Genomic DNA, 15,209 nt, shown 5'->3' with positions numbered 1-15,209 from the left:
TTTTGCTGTAATGATGCTGACCCGTCAGGAGCTGCCGTATAAAAGGGTTTGTTCCAATTGGTTAAAGATTTACTTTTTCTTTTGAGTAACACTGTGTACATTTTTGATCAGATGGTCTTTCTCCTTCAAAATGTTTTGCTTGACAAAAATTGCTCTGTAATTGTGCATGTCGCAAACATTGTAGATGTCGTCCTTCTGGTGTAAGACTTGCTCTCCTAGCTTCTTCTCTTTCAGCATGTCTCTTACGTTCTTGTCTTTCTCTTATATCATTTATCCTCTCCTGTGTGGCTGTTGATAGATGATTTGTGTCTGTTTGTAGACCGGTATCCGGCCTCTCTTTATTGTAGCTTGTTGCTGACGTAGTGTTTTTCGTTCATCTGCAGTAAGACTTGCTCTCCTAACTCTGTGTGTTTTGGCATTTTTCTGACTCTCATTTTCCTTTTCTTCAATTGATCCATTTGCTCGTCTTTCTCTTTCTCTTAGAGATAGTTTTTTTATGCTGATTTTCCAGTTATTCTATAGATCTTGAATTGATCTATTTGCTCATTTTTTATTTTGTTTTTCAGCCTCTCTGTTTTTGATGTTTACTTGCTGAGCTGACTGTTTCTCCAGGAGAAGTTGCTTATGTAGGATTTCATTGTCTGTGTCTTTTGTCCTACTTGACGTGTCTTTTTTTGGGTGGCATGTTGTTAGTAGATAGTCCCAGTAATATAGGCTTGTACTTTTGTAATATTTTCTCTTCCTGTAATACTGGCTTATATGTGTATATGCATCACTGGCACTGACTGCTTGCTGTGGCTGAGACTGCTGGCACTGACTGGTGGCTGAGACTGCTGGCACTGAGTACTGGCTGTGGCTGAGACTGCTGGCACTGACTGGTGGCTGAGACTGCTGGCACTGACTGCTTGCTGTGGCTGAGATTGCTGGCACTGAGTGCTGGCTGTGGCTGAGACTGCTGGCACGGACTGGTGGCAGAGACTGCTGGCACTGACTGCTTGCTGTGGCTCAGACTGCTGGCACTGAGTGCTTGCTGTGGCTGAGACTGCTGGCACTGAGTGCTGTCTGTAGCTGAGACTGCTGGCACTGACTGCTTGCTGTGGCTGAGACTGCTGGCACTGAGTGCTGGCTGAGACTGCTGGCACTGACTTTGGTGGCTGAGACTGCTTGAACTGACTGGAGGCTGTAGCTAAGACTGCTTGCACTGTGGCTGGTGGTGCTGAGACTGCTGGCACTGACTTGTGGCCGAGACTGCTTGTACTGACTGGTGGCCGAGACTGTTGGCTGTGGCTGAGACTGCTGGCACTGTGACTGGTGGCACTGACTGGTGGCTGTGGCCGAGACTGCTGGCACTGACTGGTGGCCGAGACTGCTGGCACTGACTGGTGGCCGAGACTGCTGGCACTGACTGGTGGCCGAGACTGTTGGCTGTGGCTGAGACTGCTGGCACTGTGACTGGTGACTGTGGCTGGTGGCACTGACTGATGGCTGGCACTGACTGGTGGTGCTGAGACCACTGGCAGCAACTGGTGGCTAATGCTGCTGGCAGCAGCTGCTGTGTGTGTCTGACAGTACTGGAATTTGTGCGACTCTGTGATGGATCTAATGGTGGCGCTCTGACTCAGAAAGCACACCATAGGAGACGGTGATTGGCTGGCACACATGCTGCCCGTGGGTGGTACGGGCAGTGAGTGTGGCGGCTGTGATAGGACGGCGCGCTGGTGTGGGTGGCGTGTGGTGCGCCGTGTGTTGATTGGCAGGCACGCTGCGCATTTAATAATCGACACACGCGCACGGACACCAGCCCTGAGCATGCACACAGGGCTTTTATTAGTATAGATGTCAGTACCTCCTGATGATATTACACATGTCAGCACCTCCTTCTGAGGTTATTTTTTTTATTAAAGCATTAATTTCCACATACAAAAAAAAAAATCAAAGACATTAATATTTTTCTTTTATCCCCTTGTAAAGCCTTCCCCCCACCCTCCCTCCCCTTTCGTCTTCTATCCCCTTGTCACGAACCAGCAGGTGTGAACCCACTGTGCCACGTATCCTACCTCCTCTAAGCGCGTTGTCTAAGTGAACCCCTCGATCTTCGAAGTACCCCTGATGGTGGGGATAGACTTTCCTGAGTAGAACACCAGGTCGCTACCTCTTGAGGAGGATAGGCACACGAGGCAGGAAGTACCAAGGAAAGGTACCAGAAGTACAAGCGTAGTCAGGCAGGCGGAGTCGTTACCAGGAGCAACAGTGCGGGACCGAAGGATGAGGCAGAGGCGTAGTCAGGCAGGCAAAAGGTCAGGGCAGGCGGCACAGGTACAGGTCAGGCAATCCGGTTCGGCAACGGGAGAGTCAAGGCAAGCAGGCAGGGATCAGACTGTTAGCAGAATCCAGGAACGAAGTACAAGTCAGGAACACATGTGAGTATCAGGATATTTAGCAAAACACAAGGACCTTGACACTCAGGCATCTGGGAAGGGGGCTGAGCTACTTACATATGCCCAGGAGGGCTAGGATAGGTCAGAGAGGTCACATGACCTAAGCCATTAAGCCCAGGAAGTGACGCGTTCCCCAATATTTTTCTTAATTCTCTATAGGACCAAAACATATGTAAATGTTCAGCCCCCGTGAATCACACCGTGGGCAATTGGAAGTATTTCTTAAACCACATTTCTCAAGCCATAATGGTGTAAGTAACATATATTCTATGTAAAATATTAAATTGCACCACAAGGTGATTACAATTATGTGAGACTAATCTTAAATTTGCAAATATGTTTTTCCCAATCATCCATTTGAGTCATAGAACACTCCGTACCCCAAGCCCTTTGCCCGGGGGAGCGCGTATTATTAAATAGTGCTTTAACTAATAATTTATAAAGTTGAGCAATCTTAACCTTCTGCCCACAATTCCCCATCAAGTCATTCAGAGGTGGAAATACAGTCAGGTCCATAAATATTGGGACATCAACACCATTCTAACATTTTTGGCTCTATACACCACCACAATGGATGTGAAATGAAACAAACAAGATGTGCTTTACCTGCAGACTGTCAGCTTTACCTGCAGACTGTCAGCTTTACCTGCAGACTGTCGGCTTTACCTGCAGACTGTCGGCTTTACCTGCAGACTGTCGGCTTTACCTGCAGACTGTCGGCTTTACCTGCAGACTGTCGGCTTTACCTGCAGACTGTCGGCTTTACCTGCAGACTGTCGGCTTTACCTGCAGACTGTCAGCTTTACCTGCAGACTGTCAGCTTTACCTGCAGACTGTCGGCTTTACCTGCAGACTGTCAGCTTTACCTGCAGACTGTCGGCTTTACCTGCAGACTGTCGGCTTTACCTGCAGACTGTCGGCTTTACCTGCAGACTGTCGGCTTTACCTGCAGACTGTCGGCTTTACCTGCAGACTGTCAGCTTTACCTGCAGACTGTCGGCTTTACCTGCAGACTGTCAGCTGTAATTTGAGGCATTTACATCCAGATCAGGTGAACGGTGCAGGAATTACAGCAGTTTGCATCTGTGCCTCCCACTTGTTAAGGGACCAAAAGTAATGGGACAGAATAATAATCAGAAATCAAACTTTCACTTTTTAATACTTGGTTGCAAATCCTTTGCTGTCAATTACAGCCTGAAGTCTGGAACGCATAGACATCACCAGACGCTGGTCTCATCCCTGGTGATGCTCTGCCCGGCCTCTACTGCAACTGTCTTCAGTTCCCGCTTGTTCTTGGGGCATTTTCCCTTCAGTTTTGTCTTCAGCAAGTGAAATGCTCAATCGGATTCAGGTCCGGGGATTGACTCGGCCATTGCAGAACATTCCACTTCTTTCCCTTAAACTCTTTGGTTGCTTTTGCAGTATGCTTTGGGTCACTGTCCATCTGCACTGTGAAGCGCCGTCCAATGAGTTCTGAAGCATTTGGCTGAATAGGAGCAGATAATATTGCCCGAAACCCTTCAGAATTCATCCTGCTGCTTTTGTCAGCAGTCACATCATCAATAAATACAAGAGAACCAGTTCCATTGGCAGCCATACATGCCCACGCCATGACACTACCACCACCATGCTTCACTGATGAGGTGGTATGCTTAGGATCATGAGCAGCTCCTTTCCTTCTCCATACTCCTCTCTTCCCATCGCTCTGGTACAAGTTGATCTTGGTCTCATCTGTTTATAGGATGTTGTTCCAGAACTGTGAAGGCTTTTTTAGATGTCGTTTGGCAAACTCTAATCTGGCCTTCCTGTTTTTGAGGCTCACCAATGGTTTCCATCTTGTGGTGAACCCTCTGTATTCACTCTGGTGAAGTCTTCTCCTGATTGTTGACTTTGACACACATACACCTACCTCCTGGAGAGTGTTCTTGATCTGGCCAACTGTTGTAAAGGGTGTTTTCTTCACCAGGGATAGAATTCTTCATCCACCACAGTTGTTTTCCGTGGTCTCCCAAGTCTTTTGATGTTGCTGAGCTCACCGGTGCGTTCCTTCTTTTTAAGAATGTTCCAAACAGTTGTTTTGGCCGCGCCTAATGTTTTTGCTATCTCTCTGATGGGTTTATGGTGTTTTTCAGCCTAATGATGGCTTCACTGATAGTGACCGCTCTTTGGATCTCATCTTGAGAGTTGACAGCAACAGATTCCAGATGCAGATATCAGACTGGAAATGACCTCTGGACCCTTTATCTGCTCATTGTAATTGGGATAATGAGGGAATAACACACACTCGGCCACGGGACAGCCGAGAAGACAATTGTCCCATTACTTTTGGTCCCTTAACAAGTGGGAGGCACAGATGCAAACTGCTGTAATTCCTGCACCGTTCACCTGATTCGGATGTAAATACCTCAAATTACAGCGGACAGTCTGCAGGTAAAGCTGACAGTCTGCAGGTAAGGCTGACAGTCTGCAGGTAAAGCTGACAGTCTGCAGGTAAAGCTGACAGTCTGCAGGTAAAGCTGACAGTCTGCGGGTAAAGCTGACAGTCTACGGGTAAAGCTGACAGTCTACAGGTAGAGCTGACAGTCTGCAGGTAAAGCTGACAGTCTGCAGGTAAAGCTGACAGACTGCAGGTAAAGCTGACAGTCTGCAGGTAAAGCTGACAGTCTGCAGGTAAAGCCGACAGTCTGCAGGTAAAGCTGACAGTCTGCAGGTAAAGCTGACAGTCTGCAGGTAAGGCTGACAGTCTGCAGGTAAAGCTGACAGTCTACAGGTAGAGCTGACAGTCTGCAGGTAAAGCTGACAGTCTGCAGGTAAAGCTGACAGTCTGCAGGTAAAGCTGACAGTCTGCGGGTAAAGCACATCTTGTCTGTTTCATTTCAAATCCATTGTGGTGGTGAATAGAGACAGAAATGTTAGAATTGTGTCCATGTCCCAATATTCATGGACCTGACTGTTCGTCAAACGTAACTGAAAATATCGAAACCAAGATAAATTGTGTATATTCTCCCCTCGTGCTAGCTCTAAAAGTGAAAGTATATCTCCAATTCTCACCACTGGTGCAAGATAAAGGATATTCTTTTTTTGCCAGTATTGATCCCTCACTAATTCATCTAGTTCTTGTAGACAATAATTATGCCAGAGGGGGTTGCAGCAAAGTGATCCCCTTATTCCCATCCATCCTCTAATAGAGCCCCATGACTTAGTAAATAGCTTTCCAAATTCTCTATAATCCTGTTGGGCGTTACCTAAACTTAAACGCTACAGAAATTTGCCCTCACAGAACCTTTTATACAAGCAAATTCACCTTGTATAGAAAACCACACGCTAGATTAAAAGTGAGCGGCCCACTATCGCCGACATTTGAAATCACAAACGGAACTAGGCAGGGGGGCCTCCTGTCCCCTTCCCTATTTATCCTGGTAGCAGAGACCCTAATTCAATCTGTCAGACAAAACATTGAGATCATTGGGGTAAAATATGTGAAAAAAGAACTAAAGTGCACTGCGATTACGTCAAAGGACGCACCAGAGTTGGTTGAGTGTCTCACTCAGCCTTCTGCTTCTGCACCCTCCTCATACTCTGTATCTGCACCCTCCTCACTCTCTGCTGTGTGCACCCCCAAAGACACCACCACCACCATAGGCCCTCCACTCGAGTTAAAGGAATTATTTTCCTATCCATTCCCAGACCTTACTGATGCACAGCCATTCTTAACATCGGATGAGGAAGAGGAGGTAGCAACGGCCGCCACCCAGTGGTCTGACAACAGTACCCGGATCAGCCCAAGGAGGGTGGTCCCCGCTGTTGCTGCCTACTCCAAGATCTCTAATGTCAGTGGTGGTGAAGGTGACAATGACATGTCGATGGACGTCACGTGGGTGCCCACAAGAGAGGACTCGCAGGGCACAGGAGGCAAAAAGCAGACTGCAAATGTATCAGGGGCGAGCCATCCACCAAGCACGGTCACATCTGGCGCTCCCAGGACGCAGGCACATGGCTCCGCAGTGTGGGCTTTTTTTAACGTGTCCACTACTGACAATAGTGTTGCCACCTGCAGCCTGTGCTGTCAACGCGTAAGTCGTGGTAAGCCCAACACTCACCTATGGACGACCGCCTTAAGAAGGCACCTGGCCTCCCATCACCGAGCCCAGTGGAAGCAACACCATCAGAACCCACAAAGCCACAGTCCCGGCGCTCCATGTCCTGCCTCTTCTCCTTCTCCTCCCATTTGTCCTCCACTCCACCTTCCACCGTGCCGTCGTCGTGTTCATCTGGCAGAAGGCAGGCTTCCGTGGCCCAAATGTTTGAGCGTAAAAAGATGATGACGCCGGATAACCCTTTTGCCCAATGGCTGACCACTGGCCTGTCGGAACTGCTAGCCCGCCAACTACTGCCATATAAACTGGTGGACTCGGAAGCCTTTATAAATTTTGTGGCAACTGGCACACCGCAATGGAAGGTCCGAGGAAGGAAATATTTCTCCCAGAAGGGCATCCCAGAGCTATATGGCCACGATCAGCGACAAGTGAATATATCTCTGGCACACAGTGTCGGTGCCAAGATGCATCTGACCACAGACATGGGATGTAGCAAACACGGGCAGGTACATAACTTTCACTGCCCACTGGGTGAACCTTCTGACGGCCGTCAAGCATGTAACCCATGGCTCCGTGTGGATTTGGTGTTACCGCCACGGAGTGCATGTAGGCCGGCCTCTTCTTCTCCTCCTCCTACTCCATCCTCTGTCTCCTCCTCGGCTGACTCCTCCTTTTCCGCTGCTACCGCCTCTTCCGCTGCGCGCCCCAAGCTCCCTAGAACCTATTAGACATCCCAGGTGAGACGTTGCCATGCTGTGCTGCGGCTGTTGTGCCGGGAAGCCAAGAGCCACACCGGTCCTGCACTGCTTTCAGCTCTGCGGTCACAGGCCGATCAGTGGCTAACCCCGCTCAATTTGACAGTTGGTAAAGTGGTGTGCGACAACGGTGCCAATCTGCTGAGCGCGCTGAAACAGGGCAAAATGACACACGTGCCGTGAATAGCACACGTCCTGAACTTAGTGCAGCGATTCGTTGCCAAATACCCAGGATGACTTGGATGACTTGCGGCAGGCCATGGCTCACCTTGCTGGCGTTCAGTGGCGACACCACCTGCCCGTCAGACATCTGATTTGTGACTGCCCGACGCGCTGGAACTCCACCTTGTATATGCTTGATAGGCTGCTCCAGCAGAAACGTGTCGTTAACGACTATCTGTACGAACTCTGCAGCAGGACAGGTTCTGGGGAGCTTGGTTTCTTTTCACTGCGCCAGTGGCTGCTCATGCGCGACGCATGCAGACTTCTGTGGCCATTTGATGAGATCACCAAACTGGTCACTCGCAGCCAGGGCGCCATCAGTGACATCGTACCTTACGCCTTCTTTTTGGAGTGTGCATTGCGTCGTGTCATTGATCAAGCCATCGAGGATCAGGAAGATGAGGAATAGTCGCAATGCTGAATAAATTCCCAGGGGGACTACTCCATCTGAGACAAGTCAGCAGGAGTCTGAAGAGGAGTCAGAGGAGGATGGTGGCTGGGGGGAGGGAGAGGAGGAGCAAGAAAAGCAGGCTATGACTTTAAACTTTTCTGGGATCCCTGGTGTTGTCCGTGGCTGGGGGGAGGAGAACAAGGACGACATTCTCCTGGGCGATGAGCAGGAGCCAGGCCGCTCCACCGCTTCCAATTAAGTGCAAATGGGGGCCTTTATGCTCCAGTGTTTGAGGAGGGATCCCCGTATAAAAAGCATGAAGGGCAAGGACCAGTACTGGGTGGCAATGTACTTAGACCCCCGGTACAAACACAAAATGCTGGACATGTTACCAGCATCACAGAGGGCTGTCAGAATGCAGCACTTCCAGGCCTTGCTGCGAGAGATGCTGCATTCTGCTGTTGCGGGCGCTGGCAGAGGAATTTCCACCCACAGCGAAACAGGTGTGGGTACCAATCCTACCGCGCCTGCAAGAAGAGGACGGTTTGAAGATGTGTTGGTCACTTCGGATATGAGATCATTCTTGCAGCCAACCCATCGACAGCCGCTATATGGATCCAGCCTCAGGGAACGCCTAGACCGACAGGTGTCCGACTACATCAGGCTAATGGCCGATGTGGACGCTCTGAGAAGCGAGGAACCCCTGGACTATTGGGTGTGCAGCCTTGACCTATAGCCAGAGCTGGCACAATTTGCCATGGAACTCTTGACCTCCAGTGTCCTGTCCGAAAGGAGGTTCAGCGCAGCAGGGGGGATCATGACCGATAAGCGCACTCGCCTAGCTCACATTTCTAAAAATGAATGAGGCATGGATCTCGGAGGAATAATACACCTGTGACGACCACGTGTAATTGAATTTCCTCATGCCAGCCCACACATATCCGCCACCACACAGAACAAAGAATGGTCCTTGTCTTATGTATATACAGCGGCATAAAAGGCCTTTTCTGTCAGGTAAATGCCTAATTTTTGTGGCCTGTACTCCAGTGGCCTACAGTAACATTTTTAGCCAGTTACCGTCTAATGTACCTCCAGCCACATCATCACAAGTTCTTTTATGTCAGATGAATGCCTAATTTTTGGGGCCCGTACTCCCGTGGCCTAAAATAAAAAATTTCTAGGCTCCAGCCGGGCACATTTCGGAGAGTTTCCCTTTAAGACACATAAAAATGGCCCCTGATTAAAATACATCTTTTTGTGTGAATTTTTGCCATTGACCCCCCCCCCCCCCCTGGTATGTCACTGTCCATGTTGTGGGACTATTTGTGCACTTCTAGTAAGTATTTGGTGGCTGCACATATGACCTGAAGGTTTTTCAGGTTCGCCTGCCATTAAAGTGAATAAGGCCGGCCGCGCACGCGCGGCCCCCGATGAACGTCCATCACTATCTAGGGCCCATTATTTTTTATGCGTATGGTACCGCCTTTGAGTATTATATGGAATTTAGCGGGATAAATAAATGAATACTTAATGTCCTTTTCCTGCAATAGTTTTTTTACCGCCATGAAACTACGTCTCTTTTCCTGAATCTCTTTGGAGAAATCTGGAAAAAAAGACAATTTGCTCCCATTGTATAAAATAGGGGCGCACTCCCTCGCCCTTCTCAGAATAATATCTCTATCTTGTGAGGCAAGTATCTTTGCCAGAAGTGGTCGAGGCTGTCTTCTGGGAATTGGTTTGCCCCCGGGATCCGATGTGCCCTCTCCTCCAAAAATACTGAGAAAAAATGTTCAGTTCCAAACTTCTCCAAAATTAAAGTCTGTATTATTTCACAGCGTTTTTCCCCTCAATACCTTCAGGTAAACCTGGAATTCTCACATTGCATCTCCTTGACCTGTCCGCCAGGCCCACCACTTTTTTTTTGCATGTTAACTTCCATCTGCAACACGGAAATTTCAGATTTAAATATTTTTGCTTCGCTCTCCAAAACCCCAACCAACTTCTCTATAGTTGTAACTCTGTCCCGTATTTTTGTGACGTCCTCCCTTATCAGGACCACATCCGCCTGTATTGCCCCAAGCTGCATTAAGATATCTTGTATCAGTTCTCCATTTTAACCGCAGCAAAGATTTTCTTTAACCCCTTCAAGACCAAGCTAGTTTTTACCTTAAGGACCAGGCAAATCTGACCAGTGTCACTTTATGTGGTGATAACTTTAAAACGCTTTGACTTATCCAGGCCGTTCTGAGATTGTTTTCTCGTCACAAATTGTACTTCATGACAGTGGTAAAATTAAGTCAATTTTTCTTTTTAATTATTTATAAAAAATACCAAATTTACCATTTTTTTTTAACAAATTTGCAAATGATCAAATTTAAATTTCTCTACTTCTATAATACACTAGTAATACCTCCAAAAATAGTTATTACTTTACATTCCCCATATGTCTACTTCATGTTTGGATAATTTTGTGAATGACATTTGATTTTTGTTTTTTGGGACGTTAGAGTCTTAGAAGTTTAGAATCAAATCTTGAAATTTTTCAGAAAATTTCCAAAACCCAGTTCAGGTCTGAAGTCACTTTGTGAGGCTCATATAATATAAACCACTCATTTTAGAAACTACACCCCTCAAGGTATTCAAAACTGATTTTACAAACTTTGTTAACCCTTTAGGTGTTCCACAAGAATTAAAGGAAAATCGAGATTAAATTTCAGAATTTCACTTTTTGGGCAGATTTTCCATTTTAATCCATTTTTTCCAGTAACAAAGCAAGGGTAACAGCCAAACAAAACTCAATATTTATTACCCTGAGGCCTCATGCACACGACCGTTGTTTTGGTCCACATCCGAGCCGCCGTTTTTGCGGCTCGGATGCGGACCCATTCACTTCAATGGGGCCGCAAAAGATGCGGACAGCACTCCGTGTGCTGTCCGCATCCATTGCACCGTTCCGTGGCCCCGCCCCAAAAATATAGCATGCCCTATTCTTGTCCGTTTTGCGGACAAGAATAGGCATGTCTACACTGGGCCGCCCGTTCCGTAAATTGCGGAAGGCACACGGGCGGCTTCCGTTTTTTGCGGACCGCAAAAAACAGCACGGTCATGTGCATGTAGCCTGATTCTGTAGATCACAGAAACACCCCATATGTAATCGTATACTGCTGTACGAGCACGCGGCAGGGCGCAGAAGGAAAGGAACGCCATATGGTTTTTGGAGGGCCATGTCACATTTAAAGACCCCCGATACACCCTTAGAGTAGAAACTCCCAAAAATTACCCCATTTTGGAAATTACGGGATAAGGTGACCAAAAAAAAAATCATGTTTTAGTGTCCCCATAGCCATAGTTTATTTTTATTTTTTGGGTGATTGTTTTAGATAGGGGCTCATTTTTTTGCGGTATGAGGTGACTGTTAGATTGGTACAATTTTGGGGGCATGCGCCTTTTTGATCGCTTGGTGTTGCACTTTTAGTGATGTAAGGTGACAAATTTTTTATTTTTTTTGCAGAGTTTTTATTTTACTTTGTTGATAGTGTTCACCTGAGGGGTTAGGTCATGTGATATTTTTATAGAGCCGGTCGATACGGATTCAGCGATACGTAATATGTCTACTTTTCTTTTTTTCGCTATTTTTTTTTTACTTTATTTTGGAAAAAGGGCGCTTTTTTTTACTTGAAACTTTAATTTTTTTATTATAAAAAAAACGCTTTTTTCACTTTATTTTATTTTTTATATTCGTCCCACTATGGGGCTTTGATCCCTGTTTCTATTCAGTACAATATATTCTGTATTGTACTGAATTGAACCGTCAGCCTCTCACACAGTCTAGTAGACCAAAGGCTGGATCTCGTGGGCTTCCGTAGGCTGGCATCGACCCCCTGCCAGCGCAACGGGGGGGGTGGCGATGGAGTCAGAGGGAGCCCCCTCCCTCTGTATACCCTGCACGTGCCGCGGTCAGCACTGAACGCTGCACTTGAAAGGGTTAATCCGCCGGCATCACCGCTCACACTGATGCTGGCGGATGCAACATGGGCCCGGCTATCAGTAACAGTCGATCCCATCATGTACATGCACGTGAGGATGCGGAAAAGAGCCACATTCGCTCACGTACGTGATACTGCGGGAAGGGGTCAAAGGAGAAGGTTGAACACTAGACAAAGCATGGACTTCTCCCCTCTCCGCCCCTCATCCTGAGAGGTCCTCCAATACTTCCTCCACTCTCCGCCCCTCATCCTGGGAGGTCCTCCAATACTTCCTCCACTCTCCGCCCCTCATCCTGGGAGGTCCTCCAATACTTCCTCCACTCTCCGTCCCTCATCCTGGGAGGTCCTCCAATACTTCCTCCACTCTCCGCCCCTCATCCTGGGAGGTCCTCAAATACTTCCTCCCCTCTCCACCCCTCATCCTGGGAGGTCCTCCAATACTTCCTCCACTCTCCGCCCCTCATCCTGGGAGGTCCTCCAATACTTCCTCCACTCTCCGTCCCACATTCTTTGTGTCCCTTTTTGTCCTGTTCTTGTAGTTACATTTGGGGATTTTAGAAACGGATACATTTTTGCAGAGTCCGGTGGTTTCTGCCCCATTTTTAAGGACGAGTGGTCCCCTGATCGCCTATTTTGCTTTGGCCCCATTTTTTTTATTTCTCTTTTCGTCCCTTTCCTTTCTCCTCCTTCTCTTCTTTTCCCCTTTTTCTCTCTTTTATTTTTCCTTCCTTTGTTTTTTTTCCCGTCTTCTCTCCCTCTGATGTTATTACTAGGAATGAGTGAATCAACTTCGGGTGAAACATCCATAGTCGGTTCACGTGATACTTTGTTTCAATACTGTCGGGAGCGCTCCGTACAGGACTAGAACGTATTGGCTCCTATGAGCCGAAGTCATTACTTCACGAGACTTCAGATAATAACTTCAGAAATCAATGTCTACTGTAAAAAAACATCATCCCTAGTTATTACACATGTCAGTGCCTCCTTCTGATGATATTACACATGTCAGTACCTCCTTCTGATGTTATTACATGTCAGTGCCTCCTTCTGATGATATTACACATGTCAGTACCTCCTTCTGATGATATTACACATGTCAGTGCCTCCTTCTGATGATATTACACATGTCAGTACCTCCTTCTGATGATATTACACATGTCAGTACCTCCTTCTGATGTTATTACACATGTCAGTACCTCCTTCTGATGATATTACATATGTCAGTACCTCCTTCTGATGTTATTACACATGTCAGTACCTCCTTCTGATGATATTACACATGTCAGTACCTCCTTCTGATGATATTACATGTCAGTACCTCCTTCTAATGTTATTACACATGTTAGTGCCTCCTTCTGATGATATTACACATGTCAGTACCTCCTTCTGATGTTATTACACATGTCAGTGCCTCCTTCTGATGATATTACACATGTCAGTACCTCCTTCTGATGTTATTACACATGTCAGTGCCTCCTTCTGATGTTATTACACATGTCGGTACCTCCTTCTGATATTACACATGTCAGTACCTCCTTCTGATGATATTACATGTCAGTGCCTCCTTCTGATGATATTACACATGTCAGTGCCTCCTTCTGATGATATTACACATGTCAGTACCTCCTTCTGATGTTATTACATGTCAGTGCCTCCTTCTGATGATATTACACATGTCAGTACCTCCTTCTGATGTTATTACATGTCAGTGCCTCCTTCTGATGATATTACACATGTCAGTACCTCCTTCTGATGTTATTACATGTCAGTGCCTCCTTCTGATGATATTACACATGTCAGTGCCTCCTTCTGATGATATTACATATGTCAGTACCTCCTTCTGATGTTATTACACATGTCAGTACCTCCTTCTGATGTTATTACACATGTCAGTACCTCCTTCTGATGATATTACATGTCAGTACCTCCTTCTAATGTTATTACACATGTTAGTGCCTCCTTCTGATGATATTACACATGTCAGTACCTCCTTCTGATGTTATTACACATGTCAGTGCCTCCTTCTGATGATATTACACATGTCAGTACCTCCTTCTGATGATATTACACATGTCAGTACCTCCTTCTGATGTTATTACATGTCAGTGCCTCCTTCTGATGATATTACACATGTCAGTACCTCCTTCTGATGTTATTACATGTCAGTGCCTCCTTCTGATGATATTACACATGTCAGTGCCTCCTTCTGATGATATTACACATGTCAGTACCTCCTTCTGATGTTATTACACATGTCAGTGCCTCCTTCTGATGATATTACACATGTCAGTACCTCCTTCTGATGATATTACACATGTCAGTACCTCCTTCTGATGTTATTACATGTCAGTGCCTCCTTCTGATGATATTACACATGTCAGTACCTCCTTCTGATGTTATTACATGTCAGTGCCTCCTTCTGATGATATTACACATGTCAGTGCCTCCTTCTGATGTTATTACATGTCAGTACCTCCTTCTGATGATATTACACATGTCAGTACCTCCTTCTGATGTTATTACACATGTCAGTACCTCCTTCTGATGTTATTACACGTCAGTACCTCCTTCTGATGTTATTACACATGTCAGTACCTCCTTCTGATGTTATTACACATGTCAGTACCTCCTTCTGATGTTATTACATGTCAGTACCTCCTTCTGATGTTATTACATGTCAGTGCCTCCTTCTGATGTTATTACATGTCAGTACCTCCTTCTGATGTTATTACACATGTCAGTACCTCCTTCTGATGTTATTACATGTCAGTACCTCCTTCTGATGTTATTACACATGTCAGTACCTCCTTCTGATGTTATTACACATGTCAGTACCCCCTTCTGATGATATTACACATGTCAGTGCCTCCTTCTGATGTTATTACATGTCAGTACCTCCTTCTAATGTTATTACACATGTCAGTACCTCCTTCTGATGTTATTACACATGTCAGTGCCTCCTTCTGATGATATTGCACATGTCAGTGCCTCCTTCTGATGTTATTACACATGTCAGTACCTCCTTCTGATGTTATTACACATGTCAGTACCTCCTTCTGATGATATTACACATGTCAGTACCTCCTTCTGATGTTATTACATGTCAGTGCCTCCTTCTGATGATATTACATGCCAGTACCTCCTTCTGATGATATTACACATGTCAGTACCTCTATCTGATGTTATTACACGTCAGTACCTCCTTCTGATGTTATTACATGTCAGTACCTCCTTCTGATGTTATTACATGTCAGTACCCCCTTCTGATGATATTACACATTTCAGTGCCTCCTTCTGATGTTATTACATGTCAGTACCTC

This window comes from Bufo gargarizans, unplaced genomic scaffold (assembly GCF_014858855.1).
Source record: "Bufo gargarizans isolate SCDJY-AF-19 unplaced genomic scaffold, ASM1485885v1 fragScaff_scaffold_655_pilon, whole genome shotgun sequence".
Classification (NCBI taxonomy): Eukaryota; Metazoa; Chordata; class Amphibia; order Anura; family Bufonidae; genus Bufo; species Bufo gargarizans.
Note: the sequence above shows the minus strand (reverse complement) of the source record.